This window comes from Thalia democratica, unplaced genomic scaffold (assembly GCF_965202585.1).
Source record: "Thalia democratica unplaced genomic scaffold, ktThaDemo2.hap1.1 HAP1_SCAFFOLD_314, whole genome shotgun sequence".
NCBI lineage: Eukaryota > Metazoa > Chordata > Thaliacea > Salpida > Salpidae > Thalia > Thalia democratica.
In genome coordinates, this window is record NW_028139403.1 from 26,813 (window position 1) to 45,334 (window position 18,522).

Below are 18,522 nucleotides of genomic sequence, written 5' to 3' on the forward strand. Positions count from 1 at the left end.
CCCAAGCAAGTAGTAAGGTAATAATAAATTTTGTATTTAAAATTAAATATCAGCCAAATGTTTTTTAGTTGAAATATAAGATTATAAAAAACATTAAAACTATATAACTTTTCCAAAGCTTAATACTTGGGAAAAAACCTACTTAGTTACACCTTTGCCTGCTTTAAATAACATATTACGTTGAAAGAAATAGAAAAAATTCTTTTAGTCAAATAGACATTAAAAATTTCAAAAATAAGCTATAAAAACTTTTGTTGTTTGTGAACTAATCAGTTTACAGAAAGATATTTTATTAAGTAGAGGTCCTTAGTATACGAAATATATTAGTTAGAGTTTAATTCAAAAATGTAATTAGTACAAATATGATAACTATTCAAAATATAATAAAAATTTAAGTGTTTGTTAATAAAAGATCATAGTGAAACAAATTCACTGAAATATATAATAAAACCAAGTTATACAGTACTTCTACTTTAGCTTCTATTACTTTCTTACAGTATTTAATTTTTTTACTTAACCCAGTTGAAGTGTGTTAATCCGTTAACACACAGAAACATATGTCGGTATAATAAAAAAAAGTACTGTATAATTTTTTTTTATTACAAATATGATAAATGTTTTACAGGTACTGCTTAGGCGGGGAAGGGTTAGTGTTGTCGAGAAACGACATGAGAAACTTCAAAACTCCGAAATGCAGCAGCTGTAACAAAAAGTGTCAGTTTGAATTGCAGTTGATGCCGGCACTCATTTCACATCTCAAGTATAAGTCAGGTATGTTGGTTTGTACGTTTTTGAAACAATGGATTTTGTATGCTAGACTGAACTTAATTTTAGATTATTTTAATGTATGGAAAATTAAGATTTAATTTCATCTCAAGTATAAGTCAGGTATGTTGGTTTGTACGTTATTGAAACAATGGATTTTGTATGTTAGACTGAACTTAATTTTAGGTTATTTTAATGTATGGAAAATTAAGATTTAATTTCATATCAAGTATAAGTCAGGTATGTTGGTTTGTACGTTATTAAAACAATGGATTTTGTATGTTAGACTGAACTTAATTTTAGATTATTTTAATGTATGGAAAATTAAGATTTAATTTCATATCAAGTATAAGTCAGGTATGTTGGTTTGTACGTTTTTGAAACAATGGATTTTGTATGTTAGACTGAACTTAATTTTAGGTTATTTTAATGTATGGAAAATTAAGATTTAATTTCATATCAAGTATAAGTCAGGTATGTTGTTTTGTACGTTATTGAAACAATGGATTTTGTATGTTAGACTGAACTTAATTTTAGGTTATTTTAATGTATGGAAAATTAAGATTTAATTCCATATCAAGTATAAGTCAGGTATGTTGTTTTGTACGTTATTGAAACAATGGATTTTGTATGTTAGACTGAACTTAATTTTAGGTTATTTTAATGTATGGAAAATTAAGATTTAATTTCATATCAAGTATAAGTCAGGTATGTTGGTTTGTACGTTATTGAAAAGTTTAAATCTTTTCAAAAGTATAAAATAATCAATAATGTCTTAAAATATCGGCTGTTAGTTTACCTAGACAATGAGTTTATTTTTACAAAAACTTATATTGGGTATATAAGAGCTTAATATTCAAGTTTGAGTTTTGGTAATAAAGAAGTTCCTAATTATTTTTTTTGATTGTTTGTGAATCTAGGTCAATTTATTACAAGTCAAAAATAAAAATTGAAACTAATGTCCCAAAGTTTTAATTAGTTCTCTACAAAAATGTTTGACTTAAAAATTCAAATAAAACCTATAAAAATTGTTAAATTCATGACTAAGTTTTATAAAAATCCTTCTATACATAAGGGAATATATTTTTATAATGTTCCATCAATTTGTTTTTAAACTGGTTAGGAAATTAGCGAAAAAATATATCTGTAAAGTTTACTTTTACAGGAAACATGTTCATTCTTTTTATATCACATATTAGGCCATTGTATAGTTAGAACTTTTCTAAGCTGCTAAAGAAATGTATCTAATGTTTAAGATAAAAGGTTACAAACATTAACAGTTTGCATAACAAAGAGTTTGTAAGTCAAAGTGTGCACTGTACAATAGGGTGCATCTGTCGCCCTCAAAAATAAATATTTTTGAGTAAAGCTTAGTCTCACTATTTGTGCGTGACAATTCACATGAACAACTCAAAATTAAAATTGCTTCCTAGTTTTTACTACCGTCGCGCTATTTGCATTTTTCTGAAAATAACCCCTATATACAGGGTTGCCACACTTTCAGGGAACTCAGGGAATCTCAGGGAATTTTCAAACTGTAGAAAATCTCAGGGAAACTCAGGGAATTTTGGCATTTTTCTTTTAACTCAGGGAAACTCAGGGAAGTTTTGATTTTTTCTCTAAATTTCAGGGAAGTTTTTGAAAATCTCAGGGAAGTTTTTTTCTAGATCTAGAATGAGGTTTAGTTAATCCAGTTTCAATATTTTGTTCAAAAGAAGTAATTTTTATTATTTAAGTGGTTATTTAGAATTTTTTTAGCCTTGCGGCTAGTTCTTCAATATTCTTAGTATTAACATTGTAGTTTTTTTAAGTTTTAAATTTATATTTACTTAAGTAAAATCAAACAGTTTAGAGAAATGAAAGTTGTTGTTAACTATTCATTGAAAAGTTCTAATAAACTTTTTATTTTTAGTTACTTATGTAGTTTAAAAAACACTATTTTTTTAGCTTTGTTGCCTCAATTTTGGTTCCATATTTAACAAGGTATCAGGAAAACAGCCTAAGCATTCCTTTCATGTATGATGATATACAGAAGTTAGTATACAAGTTAATGAATATTGTTTTTACTACTTCTTTCATGGAAGCCCATTCAAATGGAAAAAAAGCTACTTGAACTAAATAATGAGCATTTTCAAAATAAAAGATGTAGAGTTAGGATGTGCTGCTTCTACTTTAATTCAAGATTTGCTAAATCAAGGTAAAATTTCTAACATATTGTTCAAGTCATTTCACAATGAATGTAAACTTTTTATATTTGCTATAATAAAAAAAATTAAAACAAGAATGACTGTTGGTTTGAACTTTTTAAGAAGGGCTGCTGTTTTAAATACGGCATGTCTAATTGGAATGGGTAAAGACCGTTGTGTCAGAAACTTTACAAGGTTGGTCCAACAACTTGTCAGCATGAAGATACTTAAAGCAAAAGAGGGTGATGACAGCATTAATCAATACATTGATTTGTTAAGTTCTTCTAACACTCAAATACTTTTTGAAAATTTTCTTGAAAAAAGTCACAGTTTAGACACCTTTTATTTTGACACACTCGATATCACAAGCAAGTATAAAGATTTAACAAGAGTCCTTGAGGCTGTTTTTGTGCTTCACAATGGCCAGGCAAGTGTTGAACGGGGCTTTAGCTTAAATAAGGAAGTAATATCAACTAATATGGGAGAGATGAAAATAAGGTCCCGAAGAACGATCAAAGATCATCTATATGCAAACAGTCTAGAACCAAGCACAGTAGAACTAAGTTCTGAATTGTTAAAATTTGTAAAATCTTCTAGGGCCCAATATTTGGCATATCTTGAGCAACAGCGCTTTGCTAAAAATGTTACAAGTAGAGGTGATGCTTTGAGCAAGTTAGGAGAACAAAAAAGTAAACTTACAAAGCAACTCAAATGTTTAAATGAAGACTATGACAAATATACTGCAGATGCCAACAAAAAGTCTGATTTAGAAGCAATGAAAGAATTATTAGCAAGAGGAATAGCTGCTAAGGACAACGCAAATAAAATTTGTGTATGAACATCTAAAAGACATAAAAAAAAAATTTAATTTTAGATTATTTTTTATCAGTTGTTAGGTATTAAGTTTTACTTTGATATGAAATATTTCTTTAGCTATTTCTTTAAACTTTCTTTTTGCAGGTTTTTTTACGATAATGTTTTAAGCTTTTAAGTTTTATTTACTGCATTCGGAACAGTTGCTAGGAAAGACATACAAGTCATAATGAAGTTATTATGTATGCATTTAAGTGAGTTCTTCATGCGAAATTATTATTATAGTATAATTTAATTATGTCAATTAAAATGTCAAACAAATTAAACTATATTCTTTTATGTAGAAAGTTAACTAACAAGTTTACACAAAGTTGTGCAAAAATTTAGTTTTTAATTTTTAATTGGTTTAAACCTTATAAGATTGAGTTTTGAAAACAGTTTTTTTCATAAATTTAATGCAGAAGCATACACATACAACCTTCCTTTTATTATTAAAGAAGAAAAATGAGAATGAGGTATTAATAATTTGTGTTAGAAGAGAAAAATTTTTTTAAGATTTGAAAAATACTCAGGGAAACTCAGGGAAATTTAAGGTTACTCAGGGAAATTTTTGGTCACTCAGGGAAGATTTTTTGGCTCAAAGAGTGGCAACCCTGTATATATGTCAATTGTATGGAACATTGAAAATTCAACCTTCGAGCTTCTGGTTAAATTTTTTTTTCATGTAGTAATTATCATATAATTCTACGCGTTTTCAGACAACTTTAAGAAAGTTTCATTGAGAAATTATAGATTTTTTCCAAAAAAAAAAACTTCAAATTAAGAAAAGTGATAAAAAGGATAGAAAATAATTTCCATAAAATTTTCTTAAATTGTCTGAAAACGCGTAGAATTATATGATAATTACTACATGTACAAAAATTCTAAATCAAAATCTCAAAGGTTGAATTTTCAATGTTCCATACAATTTACATAGATAGGGGTTGTTTTCAGAAAAATGCAAATAGCGCGATGGTAGCAAAAGCTAGGAAGCAATTTTTATTTTGAGTTGTTCATGTGAATTATCACGCACAAGTAGTAAGACTAAGCTTTACTCAAAGATCTTTATTTTTTTGAAAAGCAACATATGCACCCTACTGTACAGTTTACACTTTGATTCAGGAAAAGTTACTTGTGATATATAGCTCAGCATCATGTTCTACATGCAGTTTGTTTTCCAACGTAAATTTCCACTTTACACAGCTGTAAAAAGTGTTACGACAGTATAAAATTAACATACGTTTTGTAAAACTCATGCTAGTGCTTTAAAAACATGAAACTATTGGAATTGTGACTTAAATTTAAGCTATAGCAAATTGATTTTGATTTTATTTTCAACTTCAGTCATGTTACATAAAAATCAAAAGTTTTTTATAGAGCGTGTAAAATAAATTGCAAAAAAATAATAATTTCAGCCGAAGTCGAATATGGGACGGTGCTGGTTTACACTTGCGAGGAAAATTGTCGGAAAAACAAAAACAGCAACAATTTCGAAATACATGAGGAAAAATGCGTGTTGATCAAAGATTCCGATTCTAACTTGTTTAAATAATGTCTGGAATTACAGTGATAAAAATATATCACTATTTATTTTAGCTGTTTTATCACGGGTACTTTTAGGAAATTTGGGGATAAAATTTTTTTTAGGGTCATGTAATTAGAAGAAGATATATGTAGTGTTAATTTTAGCTTGGTTTTAGTTAGACAATATTTTTTAACGGATTTTATATGGCACTATTTATTTGTTTTGAATTAAAGTAAACTTCTATCATTAGATGTTCTTTTTAAAATGAAATTTAAAATGAGTGTTACATTAAAAATATGTAATAACTGAAATATTGTTTTATAGTTTGCTCTAAAACAATTAAACTTTTTTGGTCGAAATTTATAAATTATCAACTAGTAATTAAAATCCTGAATATAGTTAGCTTTCTGAGTTTTCTACTTGTTAGATACAATAGTATTTCAGTTTTGAGATTTAATATAGTTACATAGTTTTATTTTTTTAAATCTAATTACAAACTAAAATCACCAGATTTGACACTATTACTAACTCACTTATCTAAAGTTTAAAGCTTTATTTATAATTTCTTAGTTCTGTTTTAATTAAGTTTTTAAATTCTTTTTACAGCACTTAAAGTTCTACTGTAGGCTTAATTTCTGATTCCAGCCAGTTCTAAGTAGTTTTTTAAAATACTTATAAAATGTGCTAAAGGGATTTAAATAAAGAAATAATTAATTAAATTTATGCAGAAATATACTTACTGAGTGAGCACAAAAATTTTTGTACAATAATTTTTTTTTATAGAAATGTAATTAATTTATTTTATAATGTTATTTTTGATAGTTTGTATTTCAACGGAAACTGTTAAACTGTATTTTTTTAAAGAAAAACATATGTTATATAATTATGTAGAAATAATTTTGATTTATCTACTAACACAGCTCTTGATAAGGTTGAACACCTTTGTTATAACGTTATTGCTCTTAACTATAACTTGTAGAGAAAATTGTAAGAAAAATAACCATACACAAAAATATTTTAGGTACTTTTGTGTTGTTTAATCAGGTGTTAAAATTTAAAGGTAAAGTTCTGTACCATTTTTTTGCTAGTTATTAACTCGAAAAGCTCGCTTGACTTCTTGAATGCTTGACAGAAAAAAAAAAACAGTTTTAAAAACAAGAATCCAACTATGTACAGCATTTAATTTCTTTTCAATAATTATCAATTACCACTTGTTAACCTACTTAGTTAAAGTTATAGTTTTTAAAGCAAAACTAATTTTGCTCAATTTATCAATCAAGACAAGATTTTTTTCTTCAAACATTATAAGGCTGTGTATTGGTGTATTAAGAGCTTAGAATATTGAAAACGATTAAGTTTTTTTATTGAATTTAATTATTCAATCTCTCGACTACTGGAGTAATATTCCTTTCAAATAATTATTTTGTCTAGGTAGCAAGTAAGTTTTATAACTTAGTTTTTGTTAATTAAATTTCTTTTTAAGTCTAACATACTTTGAAATCATTATTTTAATTTTTTTTTTGACTACATCAACATTTAAAGATTATAAAAATATTTTCAATTGATTATCACCATTTTTTGTGTTTTTATGTAAACTATACTTTATCATAGCAAATTTAACATTAATTATTGCTAAAATGAGCTACATACCCAAACAAAAACTCTTTAGTATTGTTCAACTATATAACAAGTTTCTATAAACTAGAGTCTTCTATATACAAATCGCTACTTTATAACAAACTCTGATAAAGTCATCAACAAGTTTTAAAAAATAATATAAACAATTCGTCTAGTCATGTTACAAATATATTTTTTTAAGGTTAGTCTAAATGTTGGTTATCTTTCTCAAATAATTAGTCTTAATTTGTTTATATTGCATAATGACCACATTTAAAAAACGTTGAGTTAAAAAGTTTAAAAGGGCATAGGGAGTCTACCTTAGACTTACAAGCTGATCTTGTTTTGCAGAGTCTAATCTGAGCTATTAAACTATTTTCAACTATTAACAAGATTCAAAGTAACTTTAAAGATATAAGCGACCAAAGTTGGTGACCTGAAAAGGTTCGTTTTAAAAGGCGCAAACAATAAATCGCGAAAAAAGACTGTTTCACTAACAATTTTTCTTCTTCTTCAGTTTTTAACCAATATTCTTCAAATTTTCACAGTAAGTCTATAACGAACATTTAATTCGATTGACTGAAAAAATTTTTAAGTTTAAAAAGTTACTAAAAGAAACAATCTCTTTTTTGTTTTTTTATCAAATATTTTTCTTTTTTAATGCTTCAAGATTGCAACTGTATACACAAACTAAAAACTTGAGGTCTTAAGCTTGAAAAACAAAGGAGAAGATAGATTTTTAGAACATTTGAAATTTCCGAGAAAATTGCCAATGAAAAACTTGCAGTCTATACATTTGTATACAAACTTTTTACAAAACGTCAATATTTCAAAAATTAATTATTATTATTAATTTTTAATAATAAATATTTATTTCCTTTTAAAAATGGTCTGTAGTTTATACCTTTTGCTTTCATATAAGAGCCAATCTAAATTTATGTAAAAAAATGTTGGACCCCTCCTAAGCCCTTAAATACTAACAACTTGTAAAGTTATCTAATTTTTAAATCTCCATTTATAAATTATTAAATTTTTTGTTAAAGTTTTAGAACTGCATTTTACTTTAACTGAAGTGATATATGAAATACTAAATAGTTGTTATATACAGAAAATATGTTCTGACATTTTAAACTTGCCAGTTTAGAAATTGTGAATTCAGCTTACATTTATTTAATTTATTTTTTACACTTTTGTACTTTTTAAGTCTAAAAGTTTGCCTGCACAGTATAACAACATTTTATAACTAAAATTTGCATTCAGCTTGAAACTGAGAACTAGTTCTATCTTCACTTACTTTTTTAAGTTTGATAACAAAAACAACAAAAGTCATTGTTGTTTAAGAAGAACAATTTAAAGTTTAATCATTTATAAAAAAATTACTAGTAAAAATAAAATGATCTGCCAAAGTAGCTAAAAATACTATTTTAGTTTTACACAAAAATAAACTTAGTAATTAAGAAGTTACTAGAAGTACTTTTATGATTTCACGCTTGTTTTATTTGCATAATTAAAACCTACCAAACAATAAATCATTTTATTTTGATACAAAAATACAGATCAAAAGTAAACATTTGAAAAAAATTTCACTGTACAAAAAAGTTTTTTTTCTTTCAACAGTTGATGAAATCAAATCTCAATGAAGGGTACCCAACCCACGAAACAACTTGGATTTGGAACACTCTCGCATTGATTGTCTTATCAAACTTGTTGATCTTAGGTGTTGATCTATCAATCCCTGCTTTTAATATCTATTAAAAAAAACTTTCTTCAACATTTACGTACTAATATGTTTAGAGGAGCAGAAAAACTATCCATAAAATGTAATTACAACTTGATGTGATTTGTTGCGTCTTGGACAAGACGTTAAACTGTATCCAAGTGGTTTACAAATAGATGACCAAAAACTTTTTCGTACACCATGTCCTAATATCAACTATTATAAGCGTTCTTATTTTTGTTGGCCAATAATCAAAACGTTTTACAGTAAATAAAGTTAGAACAAAAACATAAAACTTTTTCGGATCTTTGAAACTCTTTCAACCAATCTAAACAAATTGTTTTTTAGCAAACTTGTTTTACTTGATATAATGTTGGTCTGGAAAGCTTATGTATCACTACTTTAACATGATAAGTATATCACACTCAGCATATCGCTTTTTAATATCGTACTTAAAATTTTACTTTAGTGATACAGTAAACACTATCTACAGTTTGTCTCAAAATAACTCATATGAAATTAACTTTGACAACTTTAGTTAAAAAGAATAAACAAAACACTAACTATAGGTTGGTTGTTTTCGTCTTCAACAGTCGTGAATTCTTCCTGTTCGTCTTTCTTGTACTTAACCATGTACGAAGTGGCCCGCTGGTCGGTGGTCAGTCTTCCCTGAGTTACAACACCTGTCGCGTTTACGTTTTTAAGGAAATCGATTTGTATCCATAAGTCTTCGTAAATCACTCCTGTAGTTGTGTATTTTTCAATTGAAAAACTTAAATGTTTCGTAATAAAACAATATAATGCAACAAATTGCCAAGCTTATCTTGACCTGCACAAGCAGGCCGTCGTAAATTAGCCCTGTTATGGTAATTAAAAACATATAACAATAGATTATTTTCAACAAAAAATTCGGCAAAAGTCTGCAATGCAGCAGCCTGGACTTTCGTGTGCGGTGAGACAAAGCTCAAGTTTAACAAAAACGATGATCATACCAATTCCATCATCAGACAACAAGCCCTTCGGTAGACTGAAAACGGTTTCGTCCTTATTAGGACTCACTAGGCAGTCACAACAATCGGTCAGGACTGACTGATTAGTCATAATAAAGAATAAAACCAGTCTGCCGAAGGCTTGTGGTCAGATGATGGAATTGGTACGATCGACCCTTTTGTTTAAATTATGTTCGTTGGTAATTTTACTTCAATATTTATTCATACCAGAAGTCCGTTTAAAAGAGTTGTATCCCCCGCACCACGCCCCGTACGCACTGCTTCCAAACAGTCTCCCGTGGACAGCTGAATGATCTTCCCTGTTGTAATAATGAGACCCGTCACTCAGCTGACTGTCGGCAACAATTTGTTTGTTCTGAACCCCCAATCCGCATTCTAAGAATGAAAATTTTTGAACTCACTGCTAATTGTTTAATGAACAAGTTGTTTGGTTTTAGTTTGTCTAATCTTGCTATATGCAAACTTCCTTTTAAAGTTTAAAGAATGAAATCATTTATTTATAAATGTATTAAGTAGAAAATGTTCGTTAAAACTTTAACTGATCTTTAAAAAATTTATTATAATTGTTGTAATAAAAAACTTCTCTGAAACTAAAACCATTGCCTAAAAAAGTTATCTAGTTAGTTTTTAAATAAAATTCTGACCTCTTGCGACTTCCTCACTAAATTGTTTATAAAGAATTCGCTCCATCGAATCCGTCTTCTTCATCACGCTTGACAACAGATCCCCGTTGTCAAGGCCGTCCCTCCCCGGCAACCCCGTTTCCCCTGGCAACCCCGGGTCACCCTTCTCGCCCTTCGGTCCCTGCTTTCCGCGCATGGCGTGCCCAAGGGGAGGGCCCGAAAGTGATGCGGAAGGACAGACGAGCCTGCAGTCGTTCAAATCATGCCCGCTTGTCAGGTGTAAAAGGGAAATTCCCAAAAGTAAAACAATCAGCAGTTTCATTTCAACAAGAATTTAAAATTTGTTTGTAAATGGTTAAATTTAAAACACTGAAGCGTATATATATAGTTTTTGGAAATAAAACTTTTTTTTATTTATTTAAAGTTTTCATTTTTGTTTGCTGAAATACTTGAAACGCTTTATTTTGTCCGTGAAACAGTTAAATAAAAAGAATAGTTGAAAACAAACAACGGACATCTCAAGTACGTTCTTTACTTAATTAATATTTTGTTATTTTTGTTGATTTAAAGAGATCCATTTTTTTTTGTTACAAACCATAAAGCATGCTTGAAGACAAACTTTAACAGCTCTTTAGTTTTTTTAATTGAGTTTTAAACCAGCAAAAGATAAAAATAGTAAGAAAGTTAGGTGAAGCACACACTTCGATATTTTTGAAGTTAAATTAAGAATGTTTTCAAGTGTATCATTCACTTTAACTTTCTAATGTTGTTGTTGTTGTTGATTTTAAGAGATTTTTTTTTTCTTGCTGCAGACTTCAATAGCTCTTTACCTTTGAAGTTTAGTTTGCTACGAGATTTTGAATGCAGGAAAAAAAACATTTAAACAAACAATAGTTGAAAATTAATCAAAAATGGCTACCACTCAACAAAAGTTTTGTTTCATTTTCTTTGCTCACAGATAATAAAAGTTTTCAAAACGAAACTTAAGTAGCCACTTATATTTAAAGTATTGTCTTCTACTTACAAAGGATAGTTCAAGTACAGAAAGATGAAGCTTACTGGTCAACTTGAAATTTACTGTCGACTTTGACTAACAATTGAAACATGAAATAAACTTTCTTAGCATTTGTTTTCAATTAATAGTTTTATTTGGTTTGAATTAATATTTATTGTAATAAACTGTAAATAAATGTGTACAAAACTCATCTACAGTAAAGCAAGTTAATTATTTTGTGATAAATATTTCACTATTTTACTCTTTTACGGAAAATTTTACAAGTAAAAAGTTGATTTTTAACACTTAAAACTTCAAAAGTTTGCCAGGAGAAAAAAACGTTTAAATGCTTCTTTTTTTACAAATTTATAATTAAGACTTTTAGATAAAGTAGTTAAAAAGTTTAGACAAAACTAATTTTACAAATGTCAAAAAAACTACACTTTTTAACTAATACTGTAATAAGAAGCATAACATTCGTTCTGTCCCATTTAAAAATGAGCAAACACAACAAAAGTGTTATAATCTTACACATTACAGAATAATTACTTAAAATTATTTGGAAGTCTACAATTCAACAACAATAAATGTTTATTAACACTAAGGCAACCCCTTGCCAGAACCATTTTTTTCTTTTTTTTATAGTTATAGCACTTCTTATGTTTCCCTTTTTATAAATTAATACTTAGGAGAAATTTCAACATTTATTTAGTTTTATAAATCAGTATTTTAAAGAACTAAACTTAAGCAAGTATAGTTTATGATAAGCCTGATTTTGAGATTAAACACATAAACGAATTAATTTAATATTAAAGCGTTTTTATTGTTATGCATAGTATTGTTTATTGAACGAAAAAAAAGCGCTCAAATATTTGGTCCTAGGACCTGGTGTACGAAAAAACTTTTCAGTTATCGATCATAGACAGCAAACAGTTTTGTAAAAATCTTTAAATAAAAAGATAATAAAAATATAAAATAATTTTAACTTAAATTAAAAACTTTAAGTAGTTATAAATGTTAATTTTTTTATATTTAACAACAAAAGTAAAATATTAGTTAAAAAAACATATAAAACTTGTAATAATTAAAAAACTTTAGCCTAGTAATTGTATTTTAACAAAAAAAAATCAGATAAAATATCGGTAAAAATGTACATTAAAAAAAACAACAGCAAAAAAAGTCTAAACCTAAGTTTAGATTAAACAACAAAGTATATGTATATATATATATATATATAGATGAAATTATTATTTTTGAATTTATTATTGATAAAAGGTTCGGTTTTATATCAATCTAGAATAGTATACTTTTTTTTAATTCTGATATCTTAATCGTATTAATAAGTGAGCCTATTTTCATCCTGAACCAAAAATTCTTAAATAGTTTTGTAGATCGTACCTACTATTTATGTAGTTTAGGAAAGATTTAAGTTTAAAGTTTACTATTTAGTTTTTTTACATCTTTAAATTAAAACTTGTTTGCTGATGTAGATGTTATCCTTTTACAATTACTTTTATTAATCGTCTTAAAATTACAGAATCAGGCCTTGCTAACGTTAGTTGAGTCAAAAATGGCCTTAACTCTAATCAATTATTCAAAATCCGCTTAGCTGCAGTTTCTAAGGAAATCATCAAACTAAAACTAGTTGTTCTTGAGTCAACACAAGAAAATAATTCAAAAATGTCCACTCAACAAGAAGTAAAAATGCTTTTGAAAGACAAACGTATGTCTGGTGAATTGCATCATGTCATACTCGAAAAAGCATACGTTCATGGTGATGGGCTACCTCAAGATATAAGTGCATGTGTAAAGTCAGAAACTCTTGAAAGACTAAAAACCTACACTCCTAAAAGAGAGATAAAGTATGAGTCTCTTGAAGAAAAGCTTGATTCAGCAGACAAACGAAGGAAGGCTAAGCAACTAGCTAAAAGGCAAGAGCAGCAGCTGAAGAAGAAAAGTTACAAAAAGTGTTTTTGAAAAGAGAAAAGGTGCACAAAGAGTTTATTGACTCAGCTCAAGAAGCACTGAAAAAGCAAGCTATTGCTAAAAAAGCTAAAGAAGCCCAACTGCTTTTACTAAAAGAAAAAATGGTGCAAAAAGAAATGCATGCAAAGCAAGTAAGAATGAAAAAAACTGAAGAAAATGTTAGCCATGAAGATATGGAAGTTGAATAATTAAAAAAAGTTGTTTGAACAATTCTCCTTAGTTATTGCATGCTTAAATGTGCTATAATTATCATACTGTTTTGTAAGCCACTGTTAAGTTGAACTAGTTTCATTTATTCTTTAAACTTCTTGCTTTCCATTTTAGCAATACTTTTTTTATACTTTTAATAAATTTTTAACTTTGTTTTATGCATATAATTTGTGATTGCAATTTTCAATTTAATTGCATGACTGTGTTTAGTGTTGTATAAAATTTTATTATATTTTGAAAAACTTTGTTCAAATTCTAAAGATATAAAACCTACAAATTAAGAAAAAAATTATATTAATTTTAAACAATATTCAGTATTAAATTTTTTATTAGCTGTTATTTTGAAATATTGTTCATTTAATTTGTTTGAATTATATTTATAATTTTTACAGCTAAAGTAAAAGGTTAATAAGATATTTGCAGACTTTTAAATTGCAGAGAAGTCTGAGAACCTTATTTGAAGAAGATTGGTGGTAATTATGTAAGTTTAATTTTTAAGTATACATGAAACATTTTTTTAAATAGTAGAAAATATGAATTTAAAATCTCTCACGTTTCAGAATAGCCATTTTACCTAGAAAACCTTAAAATTTGATGCTTTTCAAAAAAAAGGAAAAATACTACTTAACAACTTTGTTTGTAAAATAATTGAGTTTAGTTTTGTAATCAATTAAATTATTATTACTTTTAAGAAACTATATACAATAATCTGAGTTTAATTTATTACAAAGCACACCTAACGTAACATTGCTTCAGTAGTATTATATATTTTCATATATTCATATACTTCAGTAGTTTTATATTATATAAAAATTTACCAAATATTTTTTAACTTTAGTATTTACATAAAGTGTCAAAAAAACATGTAAAATAAAAAGCCTGGTAGAAATTAATAAACATACTTAAATAATAATACAAATACTTTAAATAAAACATACAAATTAATAAACTACTTTAGTAGTTTTATATTATATAAAAATTTACCAAATATTTTTTACCTTTAGTATTTACAGAAAGTGTCAAAATAACATGTAAAATAAAAAGCCTGGTAGAAATTATTAAACAACCAGAGCCACCTTGATTTACATAGGGTTGCCAAAAACCTGTAATCCTTGAAAAGCCTTAAATTTGATAGTTTAGGCAAAAAAACCTACAATTTAAAAAATGTTATTAAAACTTTGAATTTTGATCAAAATCACTCAAAACCTAGAAAAACATGGGAGTTTTAAACTGTTTTTACATGCAAGTAACAAAGTTTTGATATGATAAATAAAATAATCATAAACATAAAAAAAGTTTGTTACAATTAATTTTTTTTATTAAAAAACATATTTAAAGTAGCTAATCAGATTTTTTTTTAATGTTGTTATATGATTTAAGACAGTTTTTTACCTTACGTTTAATTTTGAAATTTTATTATTTTAGTAAACACAATCACACTGTTACACTGCAAAGCTGAATTTTAAATTGTAAGTTTTATTCATTAGAATTCTATTTCTACTCTAATTCTATTTTCCATTCATTGCATTCTATTTGAATAAGACTTACAATTTGAAAATTGTATTTATAATAATAAAGTTTTTATTTTCAACCTCCTTCTTAGATAGATATCTTGCAAAATTTGTTTTTAACGCAATAGTAATTATTATTAAACATTGACAAAAAACACTTTTCTTTTAATAAACCTGGAAGAAATTCTTAAAGGCTGTAAGTATTTTACTAAAAACTTTTGCAACCCTGTTTAAAGCTAACTTTTTTTTGTTTTTAGAAACTTTACAAGTTAAATACTACTCACTAAATTTCTTATGCAAATTTAACTGGATTTAAGCTACATTTAAATATTATATTAATGATGTAATAAAAATTATGCAATGCAAAATTTATGGCCAAAGTTGTTATTTTATTTTTTATTTTTGCAAAAACTAACATTAGCTTTTGTATGAAATCATGAGTATAAACTACAAGCAAACTTTATAGATCATTAAAATGTTTTTTTAGTTTCAAGATATAGTCATTAAAAATATTTTCCACACCGCAAATTTTTACATATAACAAATTTAAAAACTAAATGAAAATCTTACTTTCATTTCATGAGCTAAGTAACTGAAATTTTCAGAAGACATTCTAAAACAGTTTAAGGCCAAAGGGAGATGGGATTTTGTTGTTTACTTCTTTCTATCATATGTTACTTTGTGGCTGTTATGTAAAAGCTTTCATAGATTTATTAGTAACTTAGTCCCAAGCCTCTTTTGCTCAATACAGCAGAGTTGACATGTCAGCCATAAATAAGACTAAGACATCGTTTACAAATGTTTAAATTCTCTTTTAGTCACTGTTAGTTGTTACTGTACTCCTAATGGAATAAGAGGGTACTTTTCAAAAGTAAAAATTTATAGAGCTCTTTGACAGCTGCAATAACTCCAAAGCTGCATGTTTGTTTTCAATTTTTTAGGATGAAATAATACATTATAATACTCTCCCCTTGAAATACCTCAAAAAGCCCTGGAGCATTGAATAAAATCAAAAAATAATAATTTACAAGTTTTTTATTGTTACCTCAGAGTATAAAACTACATCGGATTATTTCCAGTATGTTGGATGTCATTCTGGGCACTTTTTTGTGCTGCAGATTTGAAACAACATGTTTAATTTGCAAAACTATTGAACTTTTTATTTAACAGCTAACATTAATGAAAATTTGTAACAACCTGTGGCATTTGCACAGTATTTCATGTTCCTTTTAGTTCTTTTTGCCTTTACTTGGTTATAAGATTTCAGTAGTTAAACTAAGCTATTTTAGGTAAGATTTTGTGAAATAGACCAGATTCAATCATACTATATATATTAATGGAGTCAACATTTCGAACCTAATTATTCTGTTCCTTTAGTTAAATAACAGTTTTCCTTCTTACTTGCCTACTTTTTGTATATTGTCACCCCATTTAGACCTCTTCTTTATTTACTTAAATAAAATTGTAATAATAATTATAAAGATGCAAAGTTAACAAAAGCACTTATTAAGAATATATAAAGTACTAAACGTTTGACTAAGTTATCATGATAACTTTTGGACTCTGCAATTGCAAAATGTCTAAAATAGTTTTTATTTAACTTTGCATGTGAATTACATTAAATTAAGTAACTTTTTGTCACTATTTTGCAAACATGCATTGTGAGGAAAATTCACTTTTACTTTTGCTTAGTAGTAATATTTAAAATATATCATACAATGAAAGTTCAAAGTTAAATTATGGTTACAACACTTTTTATAATTAGCAACTTTGACTGTGTTACAATGGATAATGGTTTGTTTTTATTTTACTTCAATTGACACACTAGTTTTTGTTATTAAATACTTTACATTTATATAAGTTGTTTCTTCCAGGGTTTCCACACTTTCAGCCTAATTTTTTTATTCCCATTTTTCTTTAAGAAGTCTTTTTTTTTCAAATTTTAGTTCTTTTTATAACTTTGATTTTTATGTCTTCAAACATGATAAACAGTAAATTTGTTTAGGTTTTGGCTTTTAATTTTTTTACTCACAAACTCAGATTAATTTTTGGTTACTCAGGCTGTTTTTTTCTGCTTTGAGGAGTAGAAACCTGGTTATGTTCTATATAAAAAGCAACGTTTTTGTTATTTGCAAAAAAAAGGTTTTTTTTTTTTGTTTAGTTGTTATGTTTAGATATTTTTGTGATGAACATATATGAATTAAAGATTATCTTAAAGTGAAAAAAAATATTTAAAAAAAATTGTTGTTTTATATTTTTACAACACTTATATAGCATTTAAAACTTTCTTAATTTTTGAATCCTTCTACTAATAATAGTCAAGTAGCTAAGTAGAAAACTTTTTATTTTGTGATAAACATTTAAAAATAAAAGTACAATAAATATTAACCAATATTTTCTTCTGTTTTGATTTTTAACTCATTGAAAAATACATAAAAATTTAATGATATAACAGGAAAATGTTTCTATACCTTCATACATTTTATTAGTTGCTAACAAATTACTTTTAAATGTTATTTTTATGTTTTTATTTATTTAAAGTGCTAGTAGTTTTGGTGGTATATATTAGATGGTACATAACTTTTCTAAAATGATCATTAAATAATGAATAAAAAGTGTTTTGTAGAGTATAAACTGCCTTTAAATGAAATACTGTCATTTTAAATTACTTAATATTGCCTTGAAATATTAATAGTATTTTATGTAATTTTTGTAGCGTTTACATCAGCACAATGAACTCAAAATGTTCAAACTAACTTTAAGATATTCCAATTGGTATATTACAACATTGCATATTTTATTTTCTAAAACAGTTACAATTTAATTTGTCAGGTATAAATATATTTTTTATATACATCAACTGTATCAAAATAAGGACAAAATTTAAATGTTTAAACTTTTTTTTAAAATACTTTTTGTTTAGTTGAAATATAAACAATATGAATAATTCACAGATACAGACAAAATGGAGATGCGTTAGTCTTATCTGAAAACAATCTGAACAACTTAAGCTTTCAAAATGCAGCAACTGTGAGCAAAATTTTCAATTTGAACTGCAGCTAATTCCTGCACTAAATTCTTTTATCAGGTTAAAAATTTGTTTTTTCTCTTCAAATTAAACTATTAAACACTTTTATATGGTTTTGTGCATTTTCGAAGGTTATTGAGCTTCTTTAAATTAAAAATTCCTCAAACAAGTTGTTAATTTTTTTTTAATTATTTTTTTGTTAAAAGTAAGCTTTTAAAGAACATGGAACTCATTAATTTGAATAAAACTTAAAGTAGTTATTTTTGTTATTAATGTACAAACTAAAAAAATGTTTTTTTATATCCTATGCTAGTTTTACTTGTAATTTATTTATCATTTGTATATTCTTACAAAATCCAGACACTAAATTAATAAACTTTGGTAAATATTTTTTTTGCAATTTAGTTTAGTTTTACAGTCATTGGAAACATTTACCACTGATTTCTAAAACGATATAAAATAAGTTAATATTTATTATTCGTTTTGATTTGCACACAT